Source organism: Psammomys obesus, unplaced genomic scaffold (assembly GCF_907164565.1).
Source record: "Psammomys obesus unplaced genomic scaffold, mPsaObe1.curated_primary_1811, whole genome shotgun sequence".
In the NCBI taxonomy this organism is placed as follows: Eukaryota; Metazoa; Chordata; class Mammalia; order Rodentia; family Muridae; genus Psammomys; species Psammomys obesus.
Window position 1 is genome coordinate 17,462,440 of NW_026593286.1, and position 15,057 is coordinate 17,477,496.

At 53.9% G+C, this 15,057-nt stretch overlaps 1 protein-coding gene across 6 annotated transcripts in view; it reads left to right on the forward strand.

The window, feature by feature from the left end:
• The window catches only part of Tns1 (tensin 1), a 209,133-nt gene that overhangs the window by 11,599 nt on the left and 182,477 nt on the right, over positions 1 to 15,057 (forward strand). The window contains exon 1 of one of the 6 annotated variants that reach the window (XM_055616891.1): positions 12,090 to 12,113. The exons of the other annotated variants lie outside the window; for them this stretch is intronic. The gene's annotated coding sequence lies outside the window, so the exon portion shown is untranslated. Of the gene's footprint in view, positions 1 to 12,089; positions 12,114 to 15,057 lie in introns of those variants that run through there. 6 annotated transcript variants of the gene reach the window in all.

Consider the following 15,057-nt stretch of genomic DNA (forward strand, 5'->3'; position numbering starts at 1 on the left):
GTGTGTGTGTGTGTGTGTGTGTGTGTGTGTGTGTGTGTGTGTGTGTGTGAAGCCTGGAGACAGATTAGCTCATAGCATCCTGGAGACAAAATCAGAGAGGGCTAGTTGTGAAATATCGTGAGCCCAGGGGCCAGGCCGACCTGGTGGCAGGTGTGAGATGATGGAGCTGGGACCCTCTGCTCCTGTGTCTAGGAAACTGGGGTGAGAACACGGACCTTGGGTAATTAGTGAGCGATCTGGGGAACTGAGGCAAGCAGTGTTTCCAGCATGTTGCTGGTGTTTATGTTGCATGTCTCCTTCTGAATCAGGAAGGCCTTCTGGAGCACCTGATTGACCCCTCCATGTGTCTGCATGAAGCCCCTCTAGAAGAGTGGCTCTGATTATATGGAGAACCCTATGCTTGGGGGTCTCTGACTTGGCACATGAGCTGCAAGTCGGTTGCTATGATGACAGTTGATGCCTTTAAAAACAGCCTTTTTAGGCTGGGGAGATGGCTCGGGAGTTACACTTGCCACAGACAACATGAATTTAATCTCTGGGGGCCACATAGGGTGGTGTGAGAGACAGCTAATTCCTGCAGCTTGTTCTCTAAGCACTTCTCATGAACGTTGGCACGCCCGATTCAATAAATAGATAAATGACTAAAACATGAATATGGATAAGTAAAGTACAAACAGCCTTTTCTGTGTTGGACACAGTCATGGCTATCCTGTGTTGTGTTGGGCTCATCTTAGCCGCTCTTAGGCCTTTCAGTGGGGATGGAGTTCTTTGGTTGCAAGAGGTCAAAGTTTTGCCTGGTTAGTCAGCAGTACTTCCTACCTGGGAATTTTGCAGTCCCCAGCCTGGCCTCAGCCTTCACAGCACCCTCCCCTACTCCAGCCAGATAAAAGAAAAGGCTGCAAGGTATCTGTGGATAGCCCCTTCTCTGGAGATAGCGTGAGGTTAGATCTGCATGTGCTTTGCACAATGATCTCTCCCTCATTTGCCACCAGCAGGTGGGTGGGGACTCTGGACCCCATTTTTCTGCACCCCTGCTTATGAGAGCATGAACCCCACTTCCAGAGCCCTTCCTGTTCTCCCTCCTCCTGAGCTCTGCAGCTGACTGTAGAACTGTGAGAACAGCTTCCATCTTGCTTCCCATACCCACAGAGGAGCATTTCCAGCTCTGGGGTCTCTCCTGTCCCCTCCCTTCTCCATTTATCTCCCCCTCTGAGAGCCAAAGGCCCTTTGTAAAGGTCTTTGTGTGGATCTGAGCTCCCAAGCCTGCAGAGGGACAAAGGAACACCCTTTCCCCTTCTCCATTGTCCCCTCTCTTCCCAAGAGGCCCTGCCCACTCGCCACCCCCAGTGAGCTTGGCTTATTTTCTATGTAAGTTAGTGAGCAGAGATGGGTGTTGAAAAGGTTCATGGATTCTTGAGGCCCTGGACCAAGGCTGAGTGGTCCCAGCAGGAGGAAAGAGGCTAGCTTCCTTTGGGAATAGGGTGGGGGTCCTCCTGGCTCGGGGCCAGGGCAGATGGCCAAGTCATTGACACTGCTGTCTCTGGGTAGATATGATCACCCCTATGACCTCCTTCTTTCTCTGCTTTGGTCACTGTCTCCTGTCTGCTTCTGTCTCTGCTCATGTCGCCAGATCACTCTCAGTTTCTATCTTGGAGAAACCAGGCAGACCCCATCTCGTCCTTAATGCCAGTTCAAAGGAGGCTCCTTCCCTTCTCCTTCCTTCACATAGACCCCTTTCTCTCTGTCTCTCCCAACCTGCAGGGGTTCCCCTAGGGCATTTGCCCTGGCCAGCCTGATGACCCCAGGCTAGAGAAATCCTGGCTGGCTGCCTACTGGGTCCTAGATAAAAACAGATATATGCTTGGTGACTGGGGCAAAGGCAGGGGCCAACCCACAGGTCCCCCATGGCCTCCTTGGGACACATGGTCTTCTGGGACCCTGGGGTCTTCCTACCACCCTGCTGTACTGGGGAGTCTGGAGTGCCGTGGACGCCTACTCTCAGGATGAGACTGCTGGTACTGGTAAATGACCCATGATCAGAGAAAGGCAAGCCAAGGGCAAGAGCAATGCAGGAGTCCTAGCTGGAAAGCGTTGGTGGCTTGAACCCGAGTGCAGTCCAGGACACTGCAGGCAGAGCATAGCATTCCCAGGCCATGGGCAGTGGCCTGGGCCGCAGTGGAGTAGAGAGCCAGCTCTGTATGCATGAGTTGCTGAGTAGCAGCCTAACCTCCAAGTGCAGCCACTTCCCTACCTAGACAATGGAGGTCTTCTGTCTCTTGGGCAACAATTGGGCAACTCTACAGGGTCCATGACAGGGACCAGCATGATCCTCTGTGGGCTCCCCAGGCTGCCAGGGTAATCAGTCTTCAGTTCCAGCCTTTGGTCCCTCATCTTTCTTTCTGGCCTGTGTACACCCTCCTCATAGCCAGACCTTCACATTTGCTGGTCTTAAATGTGGCCAAGCCTTTTTTTTTTTTTTTTCTTTTTTTTTTTTTTTTTTTTTGTGAGCTCTGGGACCTGAGAGTCTTGCTGAATCCAAGAAGGGAGAGTCCTGTCTTTTGCTAGAGTGACAGAGAGCAAAGCATGTTGCTCAGTTGTGGCCCTGCTGGGGCTTCAGGGCCTTAACATTCCCAAGACCTTCAGGTTACCTGAAGGCTCTTCTTATTTAATAGCATCCTGTTCTTGTTCCATGGATGTGATTTCTTCTTTCCTCTCCCTGAGGGTATTGTGACCATCTTGTAGCCTTCCTTCTCTTTACACTGCTTCCTCCAGGTGGCTTTGGTTCTTTATGGCTTATTCTGAAAGCTCTTTTCAGATGCTTGGAGCCCAGTTTTCTGTTCAGTGTTTAAATTAGGAGCACAAGAGTGGATCAGTTGCATCCCGATGCCAGGCTGAGCTGTTTTCATAGGCAAACTCCTGTCCCTGTTGTTGGATGTCTATACTTGGGCTTATTGGATCTCCAGAGAAGACCCTACTTCGTTGCCACCCAGAGAAGTGAACACACACTTGCTTTTCAGTGCTTGACCTGTGTCCCCACACCCGGCACTGTCTCACTCTTCTTTGGACAATAGCTTAGATCTAGACCATGATGGCTTCCTCAGGCTTCCTCAGTCTTCCTGTTTCAGGTTCACTTTTATCTCCATTGCCAAGGTGTCTGTGCCCATCAGCCCTGCGCCTTATGGGGGGCATAGTGGGAGGCCAGCTTCTTACCGGCTACCCCTCAGCCTGCTTGGGATTCTACATGCTGGGGCTTCTAGTTTCCATTCACCCATATCTCTCCAGCCCCTCCAAGTTTGACACTGTTGTCAGGGGTGATAATGAATATATTTAACAAGCGATCGTGGGGGTGGGTCAGGAAGCAGGAGTGGGCACTGAGGAAAGTGCTCAATCAGGTCTTAGCCCTTTCCTATCAGGATCAGGGAGGCCTGGGGCCTCCCTGGGTGATGACAAGACTGCTTCTTGGCTGGGGCTGAAGAAGCTCAGGACTGGCTCACTCATCTATGAATGAGAGGATAAGCCTGATGATGCCTGCAGGAGGGAGGCTGGCTGGAAGGTCACTTCTCTGGCTTTGTTCATGGGGCCCCAACTCTCTTTCCTATCCATTTTCTGTGGTGCAGCCTTGAGGCCATTCAAGGGTGGTGACTAGGAAGTGGAACAACATGGAGCACATACTGGGAAACGTATCACCATCTGCTGGAGCTATGAACAGAGAGAGAGAGAGGGGACTTCCGGTCTGACAAGAACCACGAGACACTGCTGCCTGCCTGCACAAATGTGATAGTGGGTTAGCATCTGTTCCCTTGTTCTCCTTACCAGCAGTCATCCTCCTCAGAAGGTTGGGTCTTTCCCTGGGGACCAGGGGGCAAGCCTATTGTAGAAGAGTTTCAGTGTGACGTAAAGGCAGGAGGATGTCATCACTGTTATGTAGGGTCCAGCATAGCCAGACAGTTCCTGTAGCCTCTGGGGGAAATCCCTGTGACCCTGCCCTGCCCGGTGGACCAAGCATGGTTCTTCTAATCCAAGGCCCATGAGGGACAGACCCTCTGTCCTCTTTCTCCCTGTCCCCAGCCCCTCCTTCAAGCATGGGAATAGCACCTTGTCTCCCAGGTGGCTACAGTTCCTGCTTGCTTTTCCACCCACACCCTCAGCCTTACTCTACTTCCCATAGGCAGAAAGCCTGGGGAAGGAAGTCTAGAGCAATACCGAGCCAGGTGGGAGGGCCCAGGTGCAGCCCAGCTGGGGAAGAGCTGGATGGGAACAGCTGCCTGGTTGGAAAGTGGCTTTATTCTCCAAGGGGTCTGAGTAGACCTGTGGATGGTAGATGTGAGTTCTGGGTTTTTCACGATGATTCTTAGGGTGTGGAGCCGAGTGAGAATGGAGACTCTGGGTACGGGGCTTCCCGATGAAGGTGAAGAGGAATTTGAGATTTTGTGCTGCAAATGGAAGACTGTTTTAGAGGTTTTTTATTAAAAGAGGAGTATGGAAAATGGCAGTACGGTGTCTCATGGGAGGTGCTATCTGCCGTCCAACCTAAAGCTTTTCTGCTTCAGCCCCGCCCCATTTCCTCCCATTCCCATCTTCCCTTATGGTGGGGGTGGGGTTCTAGGACTGCATTCCTGGGGTTCCATTTCTGTGCTCTCTGATTGAGAGGCAGCCTCTTGTCCCCCTGTCTTCTTGCACCCTCGTCTTACCTCTTTCTTGGCCCACTTCCCATCCCTGGCCAGCACTATTTTGGTGTCTTCTTAGGACACCTGGCTCCCCTCCCACAGTGTTCATGCCTGGCTTGGGCTATGAACTGCGTGTTCCAGACACCGTGCCCTGGTGGAGGGCCCTGGCTGGAGTGCTGTCTGGTGGATGCAGTGGTCAGTGTGCAGCTGGCAGGCTAGAAAGGGCTACGGAGAACAGGCCCAGTGCATCTTCTCCGACTGATGCCAGGTCCAGGCACCTATGGATGCCTTGGTGTGTCAAACTGGTACAGGCATGTCTACATTTAATTGACTTCTTATTCCTCCCTGAGAGGTCAGCTTCTTGTCTCCATTCTTCAGAAGATGTTAATGGTGGTTCCGGGTAAGGACACAGTATCCTCAAGGTCATGTGCCCCATGAGTTCCAGGACCAGGGTTTGGACGCTAATCTTTCTGTAGCTTTTGTATTTGGATCCTTCTCTTTGGGAGATGAGAGGAGACAAGGGGGAGGTGATGCCAGTTTCACAGATGAGGATTCTGAGGCTCCCAGAGGGGATGGGGCCCAGATGGGTCCCTTCACAGGGCAATATAGGATTCTCTCTTCTCTGGCCTGTTTGCGCCTTGCCCCGCATCCTCTTCCCTAAAGCTATACACAGAACAAAAACAAAATGTGTCAGAAACTGGACTCAAAGGACCACAAGTGGCATTGGGAGTTTTGGGGTCAGGGTGAGGAGGAATCCAAATTGTACCACTCAGATCAGGGGAGAGGAGGGAAGGAAGTCTGCAAAACTCCAAGGAGAGTGCCTAAGCTCTGACTTGGAGGTTGTAGCTGTCTAGAACCAACTGTGGTAGTGGGATGCCGCGTCTCTTAACATCTGTGGATCGGGGAAGGACTCATGTTTCGGTGGGCGTTTGATACCATCGCACCATCTCCTGTTCTGGACCTGTCTTAGGTCCTTCTAAGATGCTCAGCCCTGAGGCCCTGGCTCCTGACCACGGTGACTGTAGCCATCTAGAGACCTGAGCTTGGACTCCTCTCCTGTGGTCTGAGTTTGGGGAGGCAAGCTTGTTAAGACCTTCTGGTTCTGCAGTCAGTGGACGAGGCCAGGTCTGGCTTGTTTCTCAGTTCAGTGTCCTTGGGTGGCTGGCTGTATCCTGTGCCATCTCTCCTCCTCTTCCGGTGTCCCTTCCTTTCCTTCCTTGCTCTTTCTGGGAGGAGCAGGCCCCTTCTTCCAGCCCTGTCTCCTTAGCTTTTCCCCAGCCCCAGGTCTCCCTGCTCTGTTTTTCTCTCTCCATTCACAGGTCCTCTTCCTGCTCTAACCTGAGGTTCTGTTTAGCTTTCTCCCTCTGCCAGCCTGGAGTCTTCTCTTGGAGTTCCTTTCCTTCTTCCTGTCCTCTCTGTCCTAAAAGGGTCTGCCCCAGTGACCCGACTTCTGCTCCCCGTTCTCAGACATCTGTAGGCTTCAGGCTGAGGAAGGAGCGAGAGAGCCACGGGATCCACTTTTGGGTTCCCCCTCGCCATATGACAGAGACATTGCTCTAGAAGTGGGCTGAGAAAGAGGCCCAGTGAAGCTGTGTGGATAAGGAAGGGTGAGCAGAACCTGTTTCCCTGTCTGTGCCTCTGGCTGTGTCCCATCTTTGCCTCGGGGCCTGCCTTTGTCTCCACCTTTCTTTCTCATCTGGGTCCCCAGTCTTGAGGCTTTAGGACAGCTTTCTGCCCCCTTGTGCCCCTCTGTGGAGTTGAGGTGAGGCTGGCAGTGGCTGGCTTCCCAGGAGGGGAGGGACTGGAGAGGTGGGGGCAGGGTGCACCATAATTGTATTAGCTCGTGCTGATGCAAAGGGGTTTCCCAGACTGGCTCTTCTGATCCCCTTCCACTACCCTCCTTCCTTGCCTTCCTTCATACTCTCCATTCATACCCCCTCCTTCTCAGATCCATCAGAATCAATTAGCCCTTCCTTGCTGTAATCTTATTGTGGGAGCCTGGGTTCCCAGCCAGCATCCAAGCTTGCAGGCCTGCAGTCTCCACTCTGGGCCCTGCAAAGAACATTCCAGGGTGAAGGGATGACCAGGATGACCTCAGAGGCCTTACCCTTCCTTCCCCACTCCGGGGGTCCCTAGTGGATCAATAGCCTGCTTGGCCTGTCCCCACTCCTCCCCCACTCACCGTTAATCATGTCCTCGGCAGCTGAGCGGTGATGGAAATCATTTGGAAAGGGGCCCAGAGGACCAGGATTCTCAGCCCAGAGAACAGAGAGCCATGGGGGCGGGGAGAGGAGTGGGCTTGAATAACGTGCTGCCAGTGTCTGAAGGTTTATTGTGTAGAAGAGAGTGACCAAGCTATTCTCCCCCAGGAAGGCAGACTCAAGGAAGCTGTTTGGAATTTGAGAGGGGACTGGAGGTTAGGTATCAGGAGGAACTTCCTGTCTGTAGAAGATCACAGACCTGGGTTAGCAGCGGTGAAGGGACATCCTCTAGGAGGATAGATGTTGTCCTTGTTGCCCTCCTTACTTCTGGCCATGGGAAAGCAATGGACCAGTGACAGGGGCCTCTGCCAGCTTTGATATTGCCACTTGCTGCCTGTATAGCAAATCACCATACCATTCAGGGTCTCAGGGTCCTGTGGAAAGCAGGAGTAGGGAAGGGATGGGGGCATGTTAAAGTTTGAGTGGATATTGGAGGGCTGGTTCAGAAGAGAGACTATGGTGTCTCTTGTCAGGGTGGGTGGAGCAGAGGCATAATGACCTTATTGGCCTAGCTGCAGTGACAGTAGAACTCTCAAAGTGACAATCACCACTGGCCAGGATCTGGAAACTGGAAGGGACGTCTTTCCCTTCACCCCTAACTCCCTTCTTTTTTCCCTCCCTCCTTCCCTCTTGCAATCAAACAGTGAGCTTAACCAAGTAGCTCAGGTCTACAGCCCCGCCTGCTAGACCCCACACGTCAGATCCTATGCTAGGTCCTAGGGTATACCTGGGAGTGACTGACAGCACCCTCCAGAGCTGGCCTTGTGGTGGGGAAAAAGGGGAGACTGTGAAGAAGCAGGCAGATATATCAACAAGGAACGGTGCCAAGTACTCTGAGGAAATGAGCTATCAGTGCCCACAGAAGGGCTGGAGGGAATGGAAGGACTTCTGTGGGCTGGGCAGAGGAGGCCACCTGGAGTCGTTACCCCTGGAGCCCATGTGTGACCTACTCTGTAGGACTCTATGTTGTGTGGCAGGCAGAGGAGCCTGGGGCTGGGTGTGAGTTCCATGCCTTGGGTCTAGATGGGTAGTTAGGTGATCTTGTATGTACAGTTGAGGAGACCCTTCTCTGGTGTGGCAGCCAAAGGGCCAGGAGCCCAACCTGAGAGGGATGCATTTGACTGCAAACCTCCCTGAGGTCACAGGGACATCACAAGAGAGGGTAGAGATATTTTGGTAGTGATGGGATAGTGGTTGGGGAAAGAGAGGGGATTGCTGGAGCCAAGCCCTTCATGGGGAAGGGTTAAAAGATCCCCAGGGAGCCATGCCTGCATATCTCTCTTTAGGTGTGAAAGTGAGACCCGGAGCCCAAGATCAAATGCTCCGGGATTCTCCTCTAACAGGAGCGGCCTTTGTCCTAGAAGACAAAACCAACCTGGGGCACTGCAGCCTGACACAGAGAGGACTCTGTGCTATGCTGCCAGGTAGACCTTCCTCCCACGGCTGTCCCAGGGCACAGCTGGGCTGTGACCTGCTCTCTTGTTTCCTGACACCTGCGCTGGCTCCTCTGGGAACCCTTGCCTTCTTCCCTTGATTTGCTGTGGGAAAAGGGGACCTCCCTGGCCCTGACCCAAGAATATGTAGGTGTGTGGGGGAGGGTGGATCACAGCTGGTCTCCACCCTCCTCTTGCTGTGGATTGGGATCTTTGTCCAGTTCAGTTCTCAGCACTCGGTCGGGTAGCTCTTGCCTACCTGTGTTCCAGGTGATCGGATGTCGTCTTCTGGCTTCTGGGGCTACCTGCACACACACAGAGAAAAAGAAAAAAAAAAAGACAAAAAAAATAGATAAAATTTATCTTAAAAAAATACCCAATCAAATCAACTCATGAGAAGATGTATTTATTTTGGCTGACGCAGCCATCGTGAGGGGAGCACAGCTCAGGAGTGTGAGGCGGCAGAAGCTCATGCATCCAATTGCTCACAGTGGAGGAGGAAATGCCTATTCTTTCCAGCCCGGATGGACCCATAGCACAGCCTCCTATCCTGTGCCTGTCTGGAGTCCTGGTGGCAGGAGTGGAGAGGAATTGCTGGAGGTGTCAGGGCTGGAAGTCAGGCCCCCAAGTCTGTGGAAGCCTGGAGACGGCCATGCCTAATGGACAGGGAGACAAGGAGCTGTCAGTCACTGGGTGGTGACCAGGTCTTTACAGATGTCACTGGAGGGACTGGTGAAGTGGCTCAGGGGATGTAAGTGCTTGCTGCCAAGCCTGACCGGCCCGGTAGAAGGAGAGGACTGACTCCTGCAAGCTGAACTTTGACCTCCACATGCATGTGCATGCTCCCTAAGCAAACAAACAAAATAATGTACCAAAAGTGTCCCTGGAGAAGCCGAGATGAGAAACTGTTGGGACCCCACATGGAGGCAGTAGAGAAGTCTAGTAGAGGGCTAGTAATGCCCTCTATCAGACAGGGTCCTACCTAGACTCATGTAATCCCTCTCTTATACAATTTTTCACTTCTAACTCATGATCTAACTGTGTCTGCATCCGATCCATGAGTGAGGAACCATGTACCTTTGTTCCTGAGGCTCAGAGGCCTAGAGGCAGAGCTGGCAGTGAGGGGCATAGACCAAGAAGCTACTGTGACCTGGCTGGAGTTGCTGGTGCCCTAGGTGACATGAGGGGGAAAGAGGATCAAGACTGAAAGGATAAGGTGGGCACAATGGCCTGTGCCTGTGATATCAGCACTTGGGAGGCAGAGACAAGCCAGTCTGTATGAGTTTGAGGCCAGCCTGGTCTAGGTAGAGAGGTCCAGGTCAGCCAAAGCTACATAGTGAAACCCTGTCTTAAACAACACAAAACAAGACAGGGAAGAAACCTTGGAGGTTGGAAACTCACCTCTACTCTTCTTCTTTGAAGGAAGAGGAAGTAAAGAGGGTCCTTGGAGAACCTTCCAGGAGGCTATGGAATGGCTTTGAGAGGGAGTAGAGATGCCCCAGGGACTCCGGTGGAGCTAGAGCTGAAGAGGTGTGGAGAATTCTCTTGATGTTCATGAGCTGAGACGGGCATGGTGTGGTACAGCTGTTAGGAGTCTCCAGGCAGCAGCATGCTTTGCTTCCTGTCCCAGGTGTCACAAACTCTATCCCCTTTCTCTGGCGAGCCTTTGGCCAAAGGTGCCTCCCATTGGTCAGAGGCTAGGAATGGAGAACACTGCCCATGAGCCCTGTCTAGCAGGGTTTTAGGCTGCGGAAGGTTGAGTCTTGCCATCACTTCCTTTCCTTCCTGCCCACCAGCCCTTTTTCCGTCCAGGTTCCTAGAGTGTCTATCATATTGAGTATCCTTTGAAGAAAAAGCCACCTTGCTTTCCCTTCCTCGGGCTTGGCAAGGGCCTGATGTCAGCCAATTTCATCGGAGGAACTTCCTCCCATGTTTAGAAATTCGACGAATGATTCCTTTCAATTAAGCTGGTCACCCCACATGCTATGGATTAAACTCAGTTTCCTCCAGTCTTAATCTGTTTCCTGTGGCCCCAAGGTGGGGAGGCTGTAGAGGGTGAAGGCTCCCCTCAGGCCTGGAACAGGACTGAGCAGTGCCAGGGGCTTCGCCGGGGGTAGTGGGCATAGACAAAGGCCCACTCTTGCTTGGCAATGGTTGGCATTGAGAGGCTGTCCTTATGTCCATCTGCATACCAAGAGCTACTTCTCTCTGGCTGGCCTTTTGCTAGTCTTCCCACCCGGCCCACTGCGTTGTCTCTAGGGGGTCAGGGAAAGTGCACGGGGGTGGGGGGTGGGGGGGTGTCGTGTGTGTCTGTTGCAGGGGTGGGCCTAAGAACGCCTCTGCATTGCAGGGGAGTCTGGAGGGGGGGGTGGAGACAGGAGCAGCCGGCAAGATTCTCTGAGGCCCTTGGCCGCAGACGCAGACGAAAAAAGACCCTGGAAGTTTGGGGACAGTCGAACACATCCCCAGGAAATCTGGCCTTGAAATGGTGATTGGGGGAAGCCAAGGTCCCGGGATTGCGGCAGTGCGAGGGAGGGCCAGGGTCTGTGGGGGCCTCAGTGTCCAGTTGCTGAGGAAGCAGCCGAAGCTCCGGCCCCCTCCTCTTCTGTCCTGGCCCGCTGCCCTCTAAGCTTCTCGGCAGCCACAGGCTCAGGAGAAATTCAGCTGCTGGTTGCTGCCACTCCCCCACTCTGCTTGTGGGACCCCGCCTGCCTCTCTGCGCCTTTGTCTGCCCGTTTCTCCAGAGCCCTGTGTCTGTCCTCTTTTCTTTTCCCTTTCTAGCCCCAGGGTCCTAGTGTGTGACCCCAAACACTAGCACCAAAAGCCACCCCTTCAGCAATCCCTACTTTGCCAGGGAAGTGGCACCAGGCAAGCCAGAGAGAAAAACGCGAGGAGCCCGCTACACCCCAGCAGAAGGGAGGCGTGATCCTTCCAACCTGTTGGGGTAATTTGGACTCTGGGCGCCCTCTCACTTCTGGAGTGGGCCGGAAAGGGATCCCCGAAGATGAGTAGGGGTGTGGCCGGGGTCAGAGGGTGTCTAAGTGGATCCGCGCCCCCCCCTCCCCCCCTCCCGTGTGCTTGCCCTGCGCCTGCGGGGTTTCTGTTGGGCTGTGGAAGCCAGTGGCCTCCGTTTAAGTTAATCACATTATACTCTGGGGAGCAATCTGGGGATCGGAGGACGTCCTGGAGGGAATCCACGTGCGTGCACACACACTCACACACTCACTGCAGCGCCAGCACAATGCTGCCGTCGCTCCTTCCCGCAGGCGGCCGCCCTGCGCCTGGCACCGCCTCTGCCCGGTCCCCACAGCCTCAGAAGTTGCTCTCGGGAAGCCGGCGGCAGAGGCTGGAGGCTGGCACGTCGCCGCAGAGGGAGGAGAGAGGGGGCGGCCGACGAAGGCCCCCGTGGGGTGGAAGCGCCCTGCAGCTCTCCAAAGGGACTCGGAGGAGACGGAGCCAGGCTGGCGCCGCGCCGAGGGTCCGCTGCCCGGCTCCTCCCGCTAGAGGGGGCAGGATACCCCAGTTGATCCTCGGGGACCTAAGCCCCGGGAGATGCTGGGCGAAAGGCGCTGATTTTCTGTCTCTCGGTCCCCAAGCGGCTCCAAGGTCCTCCTGTGGCTACCCGCGTGCCCTGGGCACCCACTTTCCAGGGCAACATGACTCGGCTGGGCTGGTGCTTTTCCTGCGTGATCCGCTGGGGCAAGTACCTCTTCTCTTGCCTCCTGCCCCGGCGCCTCTGCCTTCGAAGCCAGGTAACACGACACCTGGTCCCTTCCAGCCCTCTAGCCGACTCCTCCCCCCTCCCCCCCCCCCCCAAGTTTGATGGATTACCTCTCACTTTCAGGGACTCACCATTGTGGCCTTGTCAGCTTGCCTCTCATTAGTGTAGGGAATCCTGGGAGTCCCTAGTCCACGTTAGTGGGTCCGGGAGGGGGAGTAGCTGACACTCTACAGAGCAAACGCTCAGCCTTAGAAGTCTGACGGATAGCCCTGGAAATTAGTTAAGGAACAGGGGGCGTTTTGGAGTTTTTTTTTTTTTTTTTCCCTGTAGGAAGAGAAGTCTTTTCCTGGAACCCGCCCCCACCCCCATCTCCCCCAATCTCAGAGGCCTTGCAGTTAATGCAGGAAGATGAGTGGGATGCAAAGGGAGTGGCTTCTAGCAGACTTCTGGAAGGACTTTCTGTCTATTCAGAAGGATAGAGGGACCTTGGGTCTGGATCAGAAGAGAATGGGCCACAGGGAGGAATCAGCAGGTGGATTTTGGGAGGGGGGGGGTGAGGTGGTACTTGCTGTACTGAGCATGGGGTCCTGGCTTAGTATTCTTCTCCCTAGGGTTCTTCTAGATAAACCCTGGCCAGTGCCTTCAGAGTAGTTTATGTGGGCCATGGCTAGAATAGGAAATATGGCCAGGAATCTTGACTTACACCCTGGATGGGCAGGGGGATGCCCAACAGCATGGCTATTGCCCCAGGAGCCTCTAATGATGGGACTGCTTCCAGAGGCGTAGGGCTACGGGTTTTTTGATCGACACACTGCTCTAGTTCAGCTCCAGAATGGTGGACAGACCATTGTGGTTAAGACAATCAGTGAGGGAGCCGGCCTGCCTGACTTTGAATTCTGGCATCCTCACTTCCTAGCTGAGGATCTGGGCAGTGACAGCTGCCTGTACTCGTTTTCCTATGTGCAGAATGGGGATTATAAAAACATACACCCTGTTAGATCTCTGTGTGGAAGCTGAGGCAATTCATGTAGGGTGTTGTCCACTCCGTTGAAGGGGTCTCCATCAAAATTAAGGATGTTTTTGTCTTGACCTCCTTCAGGGATGGAAAGATAACGATAATCGTTCTTCTTTTCTCCCACTCCTCAGGAATTTCTAGCTCCTTATCACAGCTGCTGCCTCAGTACCTCAGTTTCCCTCCCTGCCATTCCGCAGTGAGGAAAGATGCCAGCAGGCTTCTACCTCAGTCACCCAAGATATGCTTTGAAATCTTCCAGCAAAATGCATTGTCCCTGGGGATTGGCTGGGAGGCAGGCGCTGCCTCTGGGGAGTGCAAGGCTAGAGCCTCAGCCACCCTCCCTTAGGCTCTGAGTTCAGATGTTGAAGAGACCGGTTTTTCAGCTTTGGGGACAGTCTGCAGTGAGAAATGGCCAGCCAGGACCAGGTCAGTGGATCCAGCCATCCAGCAATTCCCCTTCCTCATCTGCAGGGTAGGAGAGCATCCACCCACACTGCCCATACCCTGCTCTATCTCCTCTGGGGCCTGGACTGAGCTGGGGGCTGCAGCAGGGGCAACAAGCAGAAGGGCTGCAGCTGCCTCTTGCAGCCTTTGAGAGCCCAAGTCAGGCAGGAAATTAGAGCTGGAAAGGAGATCAAAATCACGGAGCCGGGAAGGAGCTTATTAAAAATTATCAGGATTGGGCCCAGACACTGTCCTCTTCTAGGGCGCTGGTGGATGGGAGGTGGGGCACGGGGAGGGCAGGGTATGTCTATGCTCCTTCCTGTGTTAGCTGGGGAAATGAAGGGTGGAATACAGCCTGCTTGGGGCTCTACCTCCCCCTGAGGTAGAGCAGGGAGAGGAGCACTCAGATTTCTGGAGCACAGGGGGGCAATCTCAGCCATGGAGGGGTGTTGGGTTATGTATGGGTCAGGGCCTGGAGTTGCTCATGAGGGGCCTCGGTGGGCATTGGGATGTTCTTGGTTCTCTGAACTAGTATCTCGTGACAGAACTTGCTGATGGGACTGGAGAACCCACTCAGTCCTTGCCTGTGCTGTTGCGCTGTGAACATCCCGCATGGTGTGACACAGGAGCTCCTGGGACTCCAACAACCTCAGAGAATGCCCATGGGTAGGGGAGGTGGCAGGGCTTGTTAGAAAGGATGGACCTAGAAACAGCAGCATCCAGCTCCTGCCTGCCAGGGGAAAGCCGGCTCTCATCTTGACCCATGTTATAGGAGCACTTACCTTAGACTCTTCCTTCCATGTGCCCCCTGTACCCTCCTGAAGCCGGGCGCCTGACTCCCCTCCTGAAGTTGTACTATCAGCATCGGCTTTTAGATGAGAAGTGGAGAGGACAGTTAACTCCTGTTCCTGGGTAACTGACTTGTAATGCTCCTGGGGCAACAGAACAGATCTCTGTCCCTGGGAGATGAGAAATCAGATGTTCGGAGCTCCACTGACTCATGTCCTAGCTGCGTGACTCCAGCAAGTTGCTCAGCCTCTCTGTGCCTCAGTTTCTTACACCTTTAAGGTGAGGGTTGGTAGAATGGCTGGTTATTCAGTGTTAGTCTTTCCTGGGCTAGGGCCAAGAGGCAGAGTCTGGAGGGCAAGAAATATGTGCATCTAGCGACTGATTGCTGTGGAGATCTGCAGCTGGGCGTTCCAGCCCTCTGCACCATCTTCTGGCTTGGAGGTAGGCTTTGGGTGTCCAGTCTCAGGGTAAAGAGTGTGGAGTTCAGGGGAAGTGCTGTGGGCTCCCTTTGGCTTTGTGGTATCTGCTGAACAGGGCACTTAGGAGGAACTTAGGAGAACACAGGAAATCTGGGGTCTGGGAGTCAGAGGACCAAGAGCTGATACCTGGGAGATCGATTACCCCTCAGCCTTTGACCAAAGTGCAGTTAGTTATCTGCTCAACAAGGACCTGGGGTGAGGTGAGGGGTGTCTCAGGGGGCAGATCATCTAGACAGATATTTAATTTG